This window comes from Aquila chrysaetos, chromosome 10 (genome assembly GCF_900496995.4).
Source record: "Aquila chrysaetos chrysaetos chromosome 10, bAquChr1.4, whole genome shotgun sequence".
Classification (NCBI taxonomy): Eukaryota; Metazoa; Chordata; class Aves; order Accipitriformes; family Accipitridae; genus Aquila; species Aquila chrysaetos.
Window position 1 is genome coordinate 35,325,569 of NC_044013.1, and position 13,953 is coordinate 35,339,521.

Consider the following 13,953-nt stretch of genomic DNA (forward strand, 5'->3'; position numbering starts at 1 on the left):
GGCCAGAGAAGGGGAGTCACACAATAAGCCTTCCTGAGCAGGAAGAAAAGGTTAGGGGTGGGGGGAAGCCCCAAAACAGAGCCCTAAGCTGCAGCTCCAATAGAAAGGAAAAATTAGTTGTCCAGGGCTCCTGCTAACATCGTGCTGCGGAGAGCAGTTATGCTCCAGCCAGTAGGATGGACTACAGTGCTCCCTGCAGCCAGGTGCTTAAATTAACTTTCCCCCTTGGATTCCTTCTTTTTGCTCTTTCCTCCCTTCCCCCAGCCCTGAGTGCAGTAGCTGGGGTGGAGGAGATAAAAATGTATAATTAAGGGAGTTGCCACTTGCTAAAGCTGGAGACCGCTCGAGCAAAAGACAGGGTTTGTGGTGACAGAGCTAAATCTGGGACCCACCAATTGTTGCTAATGATGAGAGCCTGTGGTTACTGTGCCACCCAGGCAGAATCAGTGGAAAGACAAGCTTGTTATTGCAAAAGGAGCACTCGTGCCCCACCTCTCCTCTGTGCAAGCGGATTTCTGAGGCTTGCAAACACGGGATGTTCGCAGGGCTTTGGGAGAGCTGCGCAGCTGCAGGGAGAGCAGTGGGAACCGAAGCAAGGTCCAGCAACGCAAGCTGCTGTTTGATCTGACCACTGCACGTGGATATCCTAGCTCCTTGGCCAGGGTTAATCCGAGCATGGGTCTTAAGCCAGGGGGACACGTGCTGCAGAGAAGGAGGAGACATATAGTGCCTTCCAGGGCTGCTGCAGGACTTGGGAACTACTGCTGTTCTCTCTCTCCCTGCGTTTGTGCATAGAGACTGTGAACTTTCATCTTTTTACCCTCAATTTATTTGAAGTACCAAAAGAAGCAGCCAAAACAGTAATTTAAAAGAGCAAACCTTCAGAGTTGCTCCTCCTGGCCTGATCGAGAGAAAATTTTGTTGAAACTGAAGCCACAGAAGAATCCAAACCCAGGTGTGAACTGCAGCAAGATGCAGGACATAGGCAGAGTTAGCTGATGATCCTGACAGTTGTGTGCCACGTAACACCCCATCAAGCTCACCCTGAACTCTTGAGTTGCAAAGGCCATTTGTGCTTAGCACAATCAGAAGGCCCACTGAAATCCAAAAATGCCTAAGATATTGTATTGTCGTTTTTCTGTGTGAATTAAACAGCATTCAAAGAGAGAGGGAGTGAAAGGACTTACCCTGGCCATATTTACCCTCAGCCAACCACATTCATTCATCAAATATATTCTTATGTTTTTAAAAACACATGATTTTGATTCAAACTAAAGAGGAGCTTTTATACTTTACATTGGAATTAACATGACAAGCGATTAGCAGATCATCAAGAATAAGACTTCTCTTAATAGTACTAATAAAAAGGGAGGTATTTTTTTAATGCAGTTCCTAGGATTAATAACTGCCATTCTGATAGAGTCAGAATTTCCAGCATGAGCCGTTCCCTCCATAGCCACAGGTGCAGATGGATGAAGCAGCTCAGACAAGCTGAAGTTGATCACATTTTCCATGTAAAAGGGCACAGTAATTACAACTGATGAGGGTGCTGGAGCCAAAACTCTGGGTCTTGGTAGGGAAAAAAAACAGATTCATAATCAACCAGGGTAGCCACAGGAGAAGTTTTAAAATCCTAATTTAAAAACACTTAGCAGTAGCATGCTATGCTCCTACAGTTACTGAGTACTAGGACATTAGAAGAGAGGTAATAAGTGTCCCTGGAAAGTGCTGCTATTCAGGGTGACTCTTCAGCTTTACTGGGATTTCCAGTGCTCACGCATCTGAAATTCATGTTTTTTCTTCTATTTAAGGAAGGCACAGAGTATTTTAGTGCATCTCCAAGATTAAGTGGAAGAGTGAAGAGGTTGCTGTTTAAGATTCAGTTTTGAGGACTGAAGTCAGCCTGTAGGGATAACAGCTCTACGTCCCCATCCTGGAGTTAGAACACCCTTGCCAAACAGAAACATTAAGTTTAATAATATAAGCATGCATTTGTGTCTTTAAATAGCATGTGCTTTGCTGAAAAGGATGCAAAGATCTTGTCTTGCTGAATAGTAAATCCACAGCACTTAAAAGCTGAATTTCCAAACGAGTTCAGCCCCCAGTTTGCAGAGCAGCTTTGTATCACAGGCTGATTTTTGTTTGTCTAAATGAGTGCTAAGATCCTTGGAAATCTTTACTCCTGGTTGTGGGTTCTGCATACTTTAAAACATGCCCTTGGTCTCTTCTAACACACTGAACCCCGAGGAGAAATACCAGTAGGGTTAGAAACCACCACCAGATATATTTTGAGCTTGATTGCCTGTATTATCTTAACACCCTATTGCTCCAAAACCTCTGAAAACTACATATCTCATCTTTCTATTGTTATTACACCCAAAGGATATGTCTACACCACAGCGTTGAGATGCCCATGCCAGCTTTCAACAAGCTCACTCTGGTACTGGAAACAGGCTAGCTCCAGCAGCACTGAGCAAATTTCCTCTGCAGGCTAATTTACCCTGCTTCTCCTGCCCCGCTGAAGGTGGCTGCGAAAGAAAGCAACGTGATCTTGGCTTGACTCTTCTGGCAACACACAAATGCAACAGGGCAACCACTCCTGATTAGCTCGCTCCCACACCATCTGTTTTCCAAGGCTACATGGACTTTCTGGCACAGAGATTCCTGTTTGAGGATATGAGCTTGTGTACAACAGTTTACCATAACCAGCAAAGCCGAGCTGACACTCCCTCCCTCAGAGACAGCAACAGTTTTGCTTTTTTTTTTGGTAACCCTTCGCCTATTTTGCATCGCTGGGTACCACGCCAGTATCACATTGCAGGGGGGGGCAACGGCTGAGATTTCTACATTCGAGGCAGGTTTGTTGGAACGGAGCAGATCATCTCGTGGGTACGAGATGTCATGGCCAAGCAGACACAGCAAGGAAAAGCTGATCCCCGAAATCGCAATAGGTTTCAGGCTACTCTGCGACAGCCCCTTTTAGCTCCCAGGTAAGAGGCGGCACTGAAGCCTCACCAGGCTGCAGGGCGACGGGAGCGAGGAATCGCAGATCCTCCAGTGCTGCCTGGGAAGGCGCAGCCCAAGGCGAGAGGGCTGCACGGCCCCTCTCCTCACACTCCTTCCTCGGTCTGGCAGTGACGGAGCAGCCCTAACACAATGCAGAACCCAGGCCAAAACCCATAGCCACTCTGTCTGTCTAACTCTGTCTGGCAGTGGTGCAGTACATTATTACCTTCTGTAATTCCCCCACGTTATTTAGGGCTGTCTCCTTATTATCTCGATATCTTGGCTCCCATTATAATTACAGACCCAGTTTTACAAGGGCAATTTTTTTTTTTCTTGATTAGTTTCCAGGATTCTGTTGTTGCATCAAAGCTGTGCTAGTTTTTTGTGTATTCCTGACAGATGTCTACTGGGGGAATTACAGAATGGGCATGCAAAGAGGAAACCATCTACGGTGAGATTAAGGAAACAAAGAACAGTTGTGTGAATTTAAAAAAAAAAAAAAAAAAAAGGCATTTCTGACTCACGTGAGCATAGGCATACACGGCTGGTCAGATGAACACACACACACACTTTGGCACTTGAATTTCTGTCATTTCCCCCTGCTTTTGCCTATCCAGAGCACAGCATGTTACAGAAGTGCTTTAAGAACATCCTCTTGTCTATGTAAGTGTAAGGAGGAATTAAACAGAATTTGCCACATATAATTTCTTACTATTTCTGCTGAAACTCATTGTCCCTAGCCAAACCTCTCAAAGCCCTTTATAAAGGAGCTGGTTGTTAATTACACTTGTCATAGAAAGGAAACTTTGGTGAAAATAATGAAGTGACTAGCTAAAAGCAACTTGGGAACAGTGGCTGAGCTAGGAATAAAGCAGAGGTCTGCAGAGCCCTTCCGTCTTCACCACAAGCTCACAGGAGTATTTGCTCTTCTCTAAACTCAGCCTGTGCCACTGCTGCCTGTGCCACGAAGTCTGCTGTGCATCTGCTGAACCTTTGCTTGCTGCATGCCTTCAGCTTGCAAGCAGGATTTGGCCAAGAATAAACAACAACAAAACACCCTGGTTATTTGTACTACAGTGGTGCCTAAAAAAATACTAATTATCTATAACAGAGCAGTGCCTGCAGGCCTCAGGTGAGACTGGCACCCCATTGTGCTAGGTGTTACACAAAACAGATTATAAAAAGATGGTCCCTGCCCTGAAGAGCTTACAGTCTAATTATGCAAGAGGAGTGGGTGGAAACAAGTTCAGAGAGATAGAGTAACTGATTCAATATCTCCCAAAGCAGAGCTAGCTAACAGTTTCCTGGCCTCTGAAATAGTGCCTAAACCACACAGGTTCCCTCAAAACATGAGGGTCTTCGTACTGCCTGTTGGCTTCTGCCTTGAGGCTCTCAAGCAGTTGACACAGTCAACAGCTTCATGGCTCTGAAGCGGCCTTTGAAAGTGCCTTCGGTCTCTATTGCATACACAGAGAGGTCAGGCCCCGAGCAGGGGTGTCTGAAGGTCGACAGTGAAAACAGCCACGGTGCTACCAGGAACCATGCCTGCATTCACCATTTTCAGCAGCGAGCGACCCCTCTGCCTGTTTGTCTGCTTCAGCAAAGGTTGCTTCCATGAAAGCATGTTTTTAGGCATTACCAAAGGCAGAGGATCGGACTCGTTGGACAAAGAGCTCGATCTGGAACGGCAAATCCTGTATATTAAGGGCTGGCGATGAGTAGATCAAACCATGTGTCAAATAAATCACCCACTCAGTCCAGAACCATACATGAAAATACAATTAGAGATTAGCCCATAGAGTGCAAAACTGGCAATACGTCAGCTACAAATCATTTTAAAAGCATGTAGCTGATCTAGCCTCCTTAATTCCTTGAGTTGTTGATTCCAATTATCAGCAGCCAAGTAGCAAAAGGTTTTTTATCCCAGAAGATTTCTTACTTTTGGATACAATAAAAGTCAATTTATTCGATGATTACTAGGACACGGGCAGTTAATAGGTTGCGTCTGTTCTTTCTCCCCTCAGATACTTCAGAGTGGATCCATTAACACATTTACAGACTAGACTTAAACAATAATAGTGCCTCTCCTTCTCTGGGGGTAACCAAACCAACACACTTTTTGTACAGGGCTCTGGGATGTTTTTTACTATTACAGCTCCAGAGGAATTTACATAATTGGTTATGAATAATTCGTAACTTGTCTAAGAGTCTCCGTGTAGCTATCTGATTTACTACAGCTCCCCACTCCAGAACCAGCAGAAGATTTTAATACAGTTTTTAATTGCAAGATCATAATTTAAGCATATCAGTGCTGCCTAATGTAGATGGGACGTGAGACGAACTCCTCTCCACAGCCTCCCCTCGTACCTGGTATCTAGCTACGGGAGGACATGCAAGGCCCTGGAAAGGCTGCTGAGATCACCTGCAGGGTGAGCAGGGCAGGGAGCAACCACCACTGTCTTCAGTGCAGACTTCTCTTCCCCTCCTTTACGTGCTTGCCTCCAAATTATTTGCTTTTTGCAGGGAGGAAAGGAAGAAAAGCCCTCGTGGCTTAAGCATTAGGCTTCTGCTAGGGATGTCTGTGTTCAGTTGGTATCTCTGTGCACCTTTGTTCACTCTTTTGGTTTGACCGTAAGAGCAATAACACATCCCTCACCTTCGGTAAGGCTGCTAGAACGTAGGTAGGCAGTACTCCAAGGATGGTTGGGTACTCTAGGACGAGGTTTATAGGGAAAACAGATTACCTTTATCAGGGCTGGGGGGAAGCGACATGCAATGCCAAAGGCTTGTACTGTGAAAAAGCAATCTGTGCACTTAAAGTGCTTGATGGCAAGCGTTGCTTCTAAGCACTCTCTCTTGGGAATTTGTCCCTGTCATGCAGGCAGGGATAGATATAATAATCTGATTTTGCATAGGTACAAACAAGTCTTTTGCCTACACAAAAATCAGAGATCAATGCCAGTGATGGAGATGGCGTATAGGAGAGCCAGCTTGAAAGCCAGTGAAATTAACTGGGAGAGTCCCTGCACAAAGGAGGCCTATAGCATCTGGATGCGTGCCTTGGCCTGAGTGCTAGTTCCCATGTTTCAGGTGTCCCTCTGCTCTGTGCCCCTGTGGATGCTCTGGTGCCTCAGTGCTGAAGTTCCCATGGGAGACCTTGCTCTGGGCCTAGGCAATTCCCTTTGCCCAGCACCTCATCTCACAGAACCTGCAGGCACTAGCTTTCTTCTGAAACCTCCATCCAATTTGGAAGAAATCAGTCATCAGATCCAAAGTCACTGAGTACCACAGACTGACTGCACTGGCTCTGTTTCCTAAGAAAATGGCACCAAAAAAAGATTCCACATTTTCACTCAGTTGGAAGAAAGTATAAAGCACAGGACTGCAACAAACTTTCTCTCATTTTTTCCCCTATATTGTGTTTTTGCTTCAGCAAATATAACTTAGGACTGGGTCACTGAATCACATCATTTGCTCCCACAGGAAACCTTTTCAGGTAGCCCATTTAATTATTAATATTTCTGCCCCCCAGTTCAACAAAATCATGGGAACACTCCTAAATTTGTTTAACTTAAAGCAACTGCTAATTTTCAACCGACTCCAGCTGGCATTTCATAAGACAAAGGACATGCTGATGTGCCTTACAAAATGCTGGTTTAAAAAAAGATGCTATATCTTTTTCTACAAATTTCACTATGCAAAGGGTAAATAATTGCTTAAACTCAGTCTTTAGTCAAGAGAGCATAAGCTTCATTGAGGCAAGTCCCCAGTGAGACTTAAGCATATGCCTAAATGCTTCCTCTGAATTAGGGACTGAACAACTAATTTGCCTTTGCTATGATAGGTCCTTTACTGTATTTTTTTTCTTCAGTTACACTTTCTTTTAAAAAAATTAATCCCATCAAACTACTAAAAGAGCCACCTCACTTCCTTCAAGTTTCTTCCCAGCATTTGTAAAAAAGAGGGTTTATTGTCCTGAAACCAAAACCATTACAGCCTGTCAAAACCTTTCTGTAAGGCGGCAGCTAGCTGAATAATACATTTCACATTAAATTACACAACTGTGTCATCGGGCTAACATTAAAGGTAAGTCATTAATAAAAAGAGAAAATAAAGTGGTCCTTAATTATACAAGACATTAAAAGGCTGAGTGTTTTGCTTCTGCGGCACACTCACTTTGTGAGAATAAACGTTTTAAGACCGGTGTGAACTTTTCTCTGTGGAAATTACAGCTCAAAGATAATCCCTTACACCCGCTAACGCAGCTCATTGCTGTGAGATGTGTCCTTATGCACCTTCTGACTTCTTGGTGCTAGTCCTATGGATGAAGCCAGTTTGCAAACCCTTGGCTCACACAGTTTTTGCTTTTGTTTTGTTATTTATGGGGGACATTTTTGAAAGACTCAGGTGAAAGCACTTAATAGCTAAACCCCATTGATTTTCTGTAAAAATAGAGCATCATGGTGCTTTTGACAAGCATCCGAATACACTTTGGAAATTGGAGCCTAACAGGATAAAGCCAAAGGAGCATAGAGGGAATCCAGGCAACGAAACCTCAGCATTCAGGGCCAGGCGTAGCTGTAACAAGGACGGTGGCAGGGAGAGAGCGGCACTCGCAAGCACATGGCCGCTTCTGCATCAGCAGAGGACGAGGGAGACACACTGCCCCTCCTGCTCCCCAGCTCCCAGGTAAATCCACACCTGGGAATCCCACAGCCCTACTTCAGTAATTTAAATCATGTGGGGACAGTGTGTCTTCTGCAAATCTCCATATGTAATACTTTCTTTACCTTGCAACTAAAAGCAGAAGCTCCTTGGAGCCTGAACTCCTACAGGGAGGGAAACCACAGTTTTAAAGCTTTTGGGGACCGTCACCATCTTTGCCTGCAAAATACCTTTTTCCAGCAGAAAAGCAATCCTCTGTTTTCTTTATACTCCTTCTTGGCTTCTCCTTTACCCTCCAGCTTCCAGAAATACAAAGCTACCATTTTGAGAATATGAATCCTCTATCAGTCCTTAACGACCGAGCCAGCCCTGCCTTGTGGAACAGGACTGAGAGAGGCACCTTTCCTGGTGGTTCGCTGGGAACCCCTGAGGTACACCTGCAAGCCTGAGCTAACTAAAGAGCGAGCTTTCTAGCAGAAGCCGTAACCTACTTGTTTGTGGTTTGATTCAGAGCAAGCCACGCACAGCACTCATCAATGACCACAAGTCACCATCATTTGGTAGCTGCAGAGTGTTTAGGAGTGTGCTAAAGGAAAGGTTTAGGAAAAAAAGGGTTAAGGGCGCACAGCAATATCCATGACATGCCTGTGCTAACGATAACCCTTCTCTGCCCACAGAACCACGATGAAGTGGAGTAACTTTATATTAGCCTGCTTTTGAGGACTTAAGTCAGGTAGGCTGCAGATCCTTCCCTGGGCGGGGGGGGGGGCAGGGGGTGGAGCCCAAGTTCTCCAACAGAAACAAATTAGAAGGAAAATTTCCAAGGAAACATGAGAGGCTGTGAAAAGTGTTGGTTTGTGTGGAAAATTTTTGCCCTATTTTTCCTGAAAAACTAAATGCCTAAAAACAAAAGTATTTTGGCCAAACCCCTGAGTTTTTCAGTGTTTGAATTTCTGAACTGTAAAAGAAGAACTTTTCTTGGGAACCATAGATCAAAAAAAATCCCCCCTGAAATGAATTCCTTTTAGTTTGCATTTAAGTTGTCTGCTTTATTACAGCACTGATTCTAGCTTTTTTCTTTTTTTAAAGAAAAAAACTATTCACATTGCACTTATACCAAGATTCAGAAGACCTCTGTGTTGTGGATACAGCCTTTCATCGAGTACACTAAAGTTTTCCACAAAGCTTCAATGCTCGGAAGCCATCATCTAAGGCTTTGCCTCACGTAACCAAATTGGCCAGGAATTAGTTTGTAAAGAAAACATCAGGGATTTAACCATATGCACGTCCCAAATCACACATCTACAATCTAATCAACTAGTTTTCTTTCTGTAAATGCCAATAGAATATTTGCTACATACTAAAGGATGCTAATAAAATTTACAAGATAAAATGAGATTCTTCCCATGGAGCACAGTATCTGCCCCCACTTCGCACTTTCCGTGCTTCAACAGCACGGTAGAACAAGATGCACAGGGTATATTGAAATTAGTTTGCAAACTGGAGGGGTGTTTGGGTGATTTCCTTGTGCGAAGGCACTCTCTCTCTGGTGCCTGCTAAATCATCCTTGCCAAACATTATTTACCCCTGAAGCTAAAAAAAAATACTTTGAAGAGCAAGTCTCAGCATACCAAGTGTTAAATATTTCACATATGGAGGGGTAGCCTTCATATTAAAAGATGTCTACTTTACCTTGGAGTAATTAACACATTTGAACTGTCCTGGGGTTAAAAAAAAAAAAAAAAAAAAAAAAAAAAAGCAAGCATAAAACCAAAACAAAACAGAAAAAAACCTCAACACCAAGTAAAGACCAGATACCTGAAGTTAACCATGAAGTATGTTCATCAGTGTTAACCCCAGGAGAATGTAAAGGGCTGGTTTTGGTGAATGTCCCTCAAAGTAAAAGTCTGGGCTTCCCTTTATTATGTATAAGCTTTGCTGAACTCATAAATAGTCACTCCCGGGTAAAGAGAATTAAAAAGAGAATAAAAGTAAGAACCTTAAAGGGGTCAGTCCCCATCCCACCCCACGTACAAAACAGCAAGACGTGCGCGCCCTAAGAGGGCCAGCCGGGATGAGCAGGACTGGCCACTGCGGGATACGACAGAGCAACACCTTCATCTATTCTTTCCCAGTGGCACACTGTGAAAACTAGCTTGTGCCAACCCATCTCATGTGCTCAGTTCTTTCACCCGCCTGCCTCTCTCGGCAGCACGCTTCCTGTTCCTTGGGAGCAATCAGCCAGGTGAAAGGAGCACATTTTTTAGGGAGTCCCCTGCTAAAATACCAACAGCATGTTCTGGCTGCATTTCAGGTCAACTTCCTTTCCACCCCTCACCCCCAGCCTTCGAAACATTAAGGAATAATTCACTTGCAGACACTGCTGTATTTCCATTATTATTAAACATTTATTCCTGTCTGTCCATGGAGCGGTACGGGAATTACTGCAATTTCACACACACCCCAAGACACCCACACACTTCTGCAAGAGATGCCTTTACTAGGAGGCACATGGACTGGATGGGAGAGCAGAGGGCTGGTGACTGTGGCAATTACTCAGAATAGCAGGCAGCGAGCCTTGGGCTTTCAAGTGGAGCAACTTTGCATTAGTGCAGCATTTTCCATCATGGCTGAGAAGGAAATCACCTGGGAAACCAAATAAATTATCGAGGTCCTGTCTATATAGCCTGAATACAGCTCTCGGGGCAGGACTTCTACCAGGTAGATAAGGATCTCCTGGAGCCTCCCATGCTGCTGGTTCTGCAAAGCAGCTTTGGAGCCCACAGCGGTCCCGAGCAATCGGCAGAGCATTGCTAGAGCCTCGGTGATGAGTGGCTGATCAATGGAGCAGCACTACCGCCTGTATCTCTGCCAGGCAATTACTGGAGCTGCACTCGGCAGTATTACTGCAAGCTGCTCTATGGAGCAGCACTAGTATTTGTATTGCTGCCATTTCATCATTGAAGCGGCACTGGAGCCTGTCTCTCTGACAGCTGATCAATGAGGAGGAATATAATAATCATAATGTGGTGTTTTACAGGATATGGGCCTTTAACCCGAGGACCTCAAATCCCTTTTCAGACGTTCATTAAGCCACAAATTCCACACATGTGGAGATGGTCACAAATACCTAGATCACCAAGGTATTGCAAACTCATCTTTGTTCTTGTGGTATAGGTGGATGATCTGAGATGCCATGGACAGGTTAAGTGTCCTGGTTTAATTCCCAGGGATACTAAGAGTAGGTTGAAAATAGGTCCTCAATACAGAAAGTCTAAAACAGGATGGGTTCTCCAAAAAGCTTTCCAGAAAACCCAGCTAGAAATATCATAATGAAAGCCAAAACATAGTGAAAATAAAAACACACCTCATGCCAGGCTTGCGGGTCATCCTTTTTAAATCCCGAGAAGTCAATGACAGACTTCAGCACACAAACCAGAAATGTGGAATGCCTTGGTGAAAGCCAGGACCACCGATGCCTCAACAGGGCCACGGTCTCACCTTCTCTCTGTTCCCTCACCACGAAAAGTATTCTCCAACTTCAAAAGTGGAATGAAATTCAAGTGTCTAAACTCCCCATGGTCTCATCTATCCCTGCACTCAAATCCCACACGTGGATTCGAGGTCAGCCTCAGTACACTGAGACAGAGCTTCACCCTCCAAATCTTTCATGGTGCTTTTTCCAGCAAGTCTGTCAAAGAGCTTGGCTAAGGTATTATTTTCCTGAGCTTCCAATTCAGTATCACCAGGCCTAAGCAAGCTGCTCAGCTCAACAATTCTTGTTTCAAAGTTATAGAGGCCAAGCCTAGCTAATCTTTCTTTATAATTCATTCCCCAAATCCCTGAATAACTTTGGTTGCCCTACACTGCCCCTTCTGCATTCTCAAATGTGCGACACACTTCCCATAATAAGGTAACTAAAACTGCACACAATAGCCTGCGTGTTTTATTTCACGTTCCCCACTGATTAATGCTGAATGCTTCCATACAGTATATCCACACACTTTACACTTAATGCTTCAATATATATATAGTGCAATAACTTCGTTGCTTTTACTTTACAGCTGCCAATTTGTGCAGATGGCCGTAGTGTATTAGTCACCACCAACACTCCCCTCCTCCTCCTCCCAACAGTCTTGTTCTCGGTCAGCATTTCACATGGCATTTCCTTTCAAGGTATCTATGGCTATTTTTGGCCCGAGAGTTCCTGGTATATTAAACACAACGAGCCACATCCTCAGCTGGTGCAAAGCTGCAGAGCCCTAATTCGGTCAGTGGAGCTGTGCCAATTCACATGAGTGGAAAGAGTCCCATAAATCAGTTATCAGACCAATACATTAAGGCAGCTTATTTAAACTGCTTCTGCTTTGTTTTTATTTATTTACAGATAACCCGCAGCGTGTAAGGATGATGGTCCTGTACCACAAAACCCACAAAGTGTGGGCTGACTGATCAGGCACAAGGACAGACACACAAACAGGTCAGCTCGATTCACCACACCACCACCACCAAACACTACTCTGGTATTAGTGAAAAAACCTTCTCTGTTCGGTCTCCTTTTGCCTGAACAGCAATTTGTTTCAAGCCCAGAATGGGTGAAGACCATTTTTATGTATAAGGGAAAAAAAAGTGTAGCTAAAATTGACCTTTGCCATACCTCCCCATCTTGAACTCTTTCCTGGCCGTGACGTCCTCTATTTTGTCCAAAAGCCAGTTTTTAACCAGTCTCTATGCTGGTTTTTCAGAGCAGTCTGTTTCATAAAAAGTCTTCCCAAACGCGTGATAATCTGGCTCAGCAGCAGCTCCACGTACCGTGGCTACAGCCTAGAGACACTGGAGAGGAGCAAGGCACAAGGGAAAAAAAGCAACCCATTAGACTCTTGCCTCAGTTCCTTAATGTTTTGAGGTGAATGATTTGGGCTGTAAGAAAAAGCCTCCTGACAACAAGATCTATTAGCGTATGGAATACTGTTCCAAGGGAAGTGATGGAAACATTGCTGCTTGGCACACAGCTAGTGTTTGTCCAGACTAGTTTTTAAATATACAATCCTGAATTGGCAGAGGAAAAGTCTAGTCAAGGTAGTTGCTCTTATCTACCTCCATATTCCAGGATAAATCAGGTCATCTCCTTTGTTCTAGTCTAAAAATTGAGGAATGCACTTGAAACAATTCATGCAGTTTTAATCAGCCATGATCTCCCTTTTATGATCCACATGGGTTGTATCTTATTAAATTAGATATATCTAGCTGTTTCTTTTTAATCATCAAGTTTTTCTAATATAAGGCAGCAGCACTGTCTAGCACAGCTCACATGAACCGGGGCTGTGAACACCTTCAGGTCTCTCTTTGGCTGTGCCCCAGGCTTCCAGGCAAGTAAATAAACCTCTCACTTAAAATAAATTAAAAAAAACCTCCCCAATTTGTTTTTGTCACTAAGAGAGCCTGGGACTGACTTTCAGAGGTCATGAATGTTCATGGCTCTGGTCAAAGTCACTAGTTGAGGGGAGCTGGGGTAAATTTATGAGAAAGAAGGACTCAAAGGCATTTAAGTACCACAGCACTTTGTGTATAAAAACGTGAAAACAAACGCATACTGCAGGATCAATTAAGACTGAAAAGCACTGCATCCTGAAACAAAGATTGAGAATTTCAGCCTTAGCGTTATTTTGCAAGCATAAACGATAGCTATAATGCTCAAATCTGGAAAGCAAGACTAAGTCCTGCAGTCCCCTGACTGACAGCTAGAGAATTTTGCTTTCAGAAAGACTGATAGTGCGCTCCCTCCTCCTCCAAAAAAAAAAAAAAAGATAAAAAGGAACATATGATGTTAGCAAATTCCTTTCTGCTGGAATGCGAGGTCTTCCTTCCGGTGCTCCCAGTCCAGCATCCCTCCCTCCCTCCCTCAGCTAAGGGATCACACACATGATGTCAGTAAAGGCAATAGCTGGAGGCCCCTTCAACGTTGTTCGTGCGTTATCCTGCTGGATATAACACGGAAGCAGCACTAGAAAATGGCAGATTTCTCCTCTTTGCTCTCCCAAGGACTTTGCATGTGATCCTAGGCACAACACATGACCATACAACAAAAATGAATGCTGAAGGGTACGCAGATATGATTTTCCTTGTTTTGTACAGCAACCAGCACTGCAGGGCCCTGACCCTGAACGAGGCCTCTCGGGAAGTATTTGTACCCATCACCCTTCAGTACAAAGAAACCTCCATATGACAGATCACTAACTCATTTGGCTGCCCTTAAAAAATTTGCCCCCAACAGAGGAAACT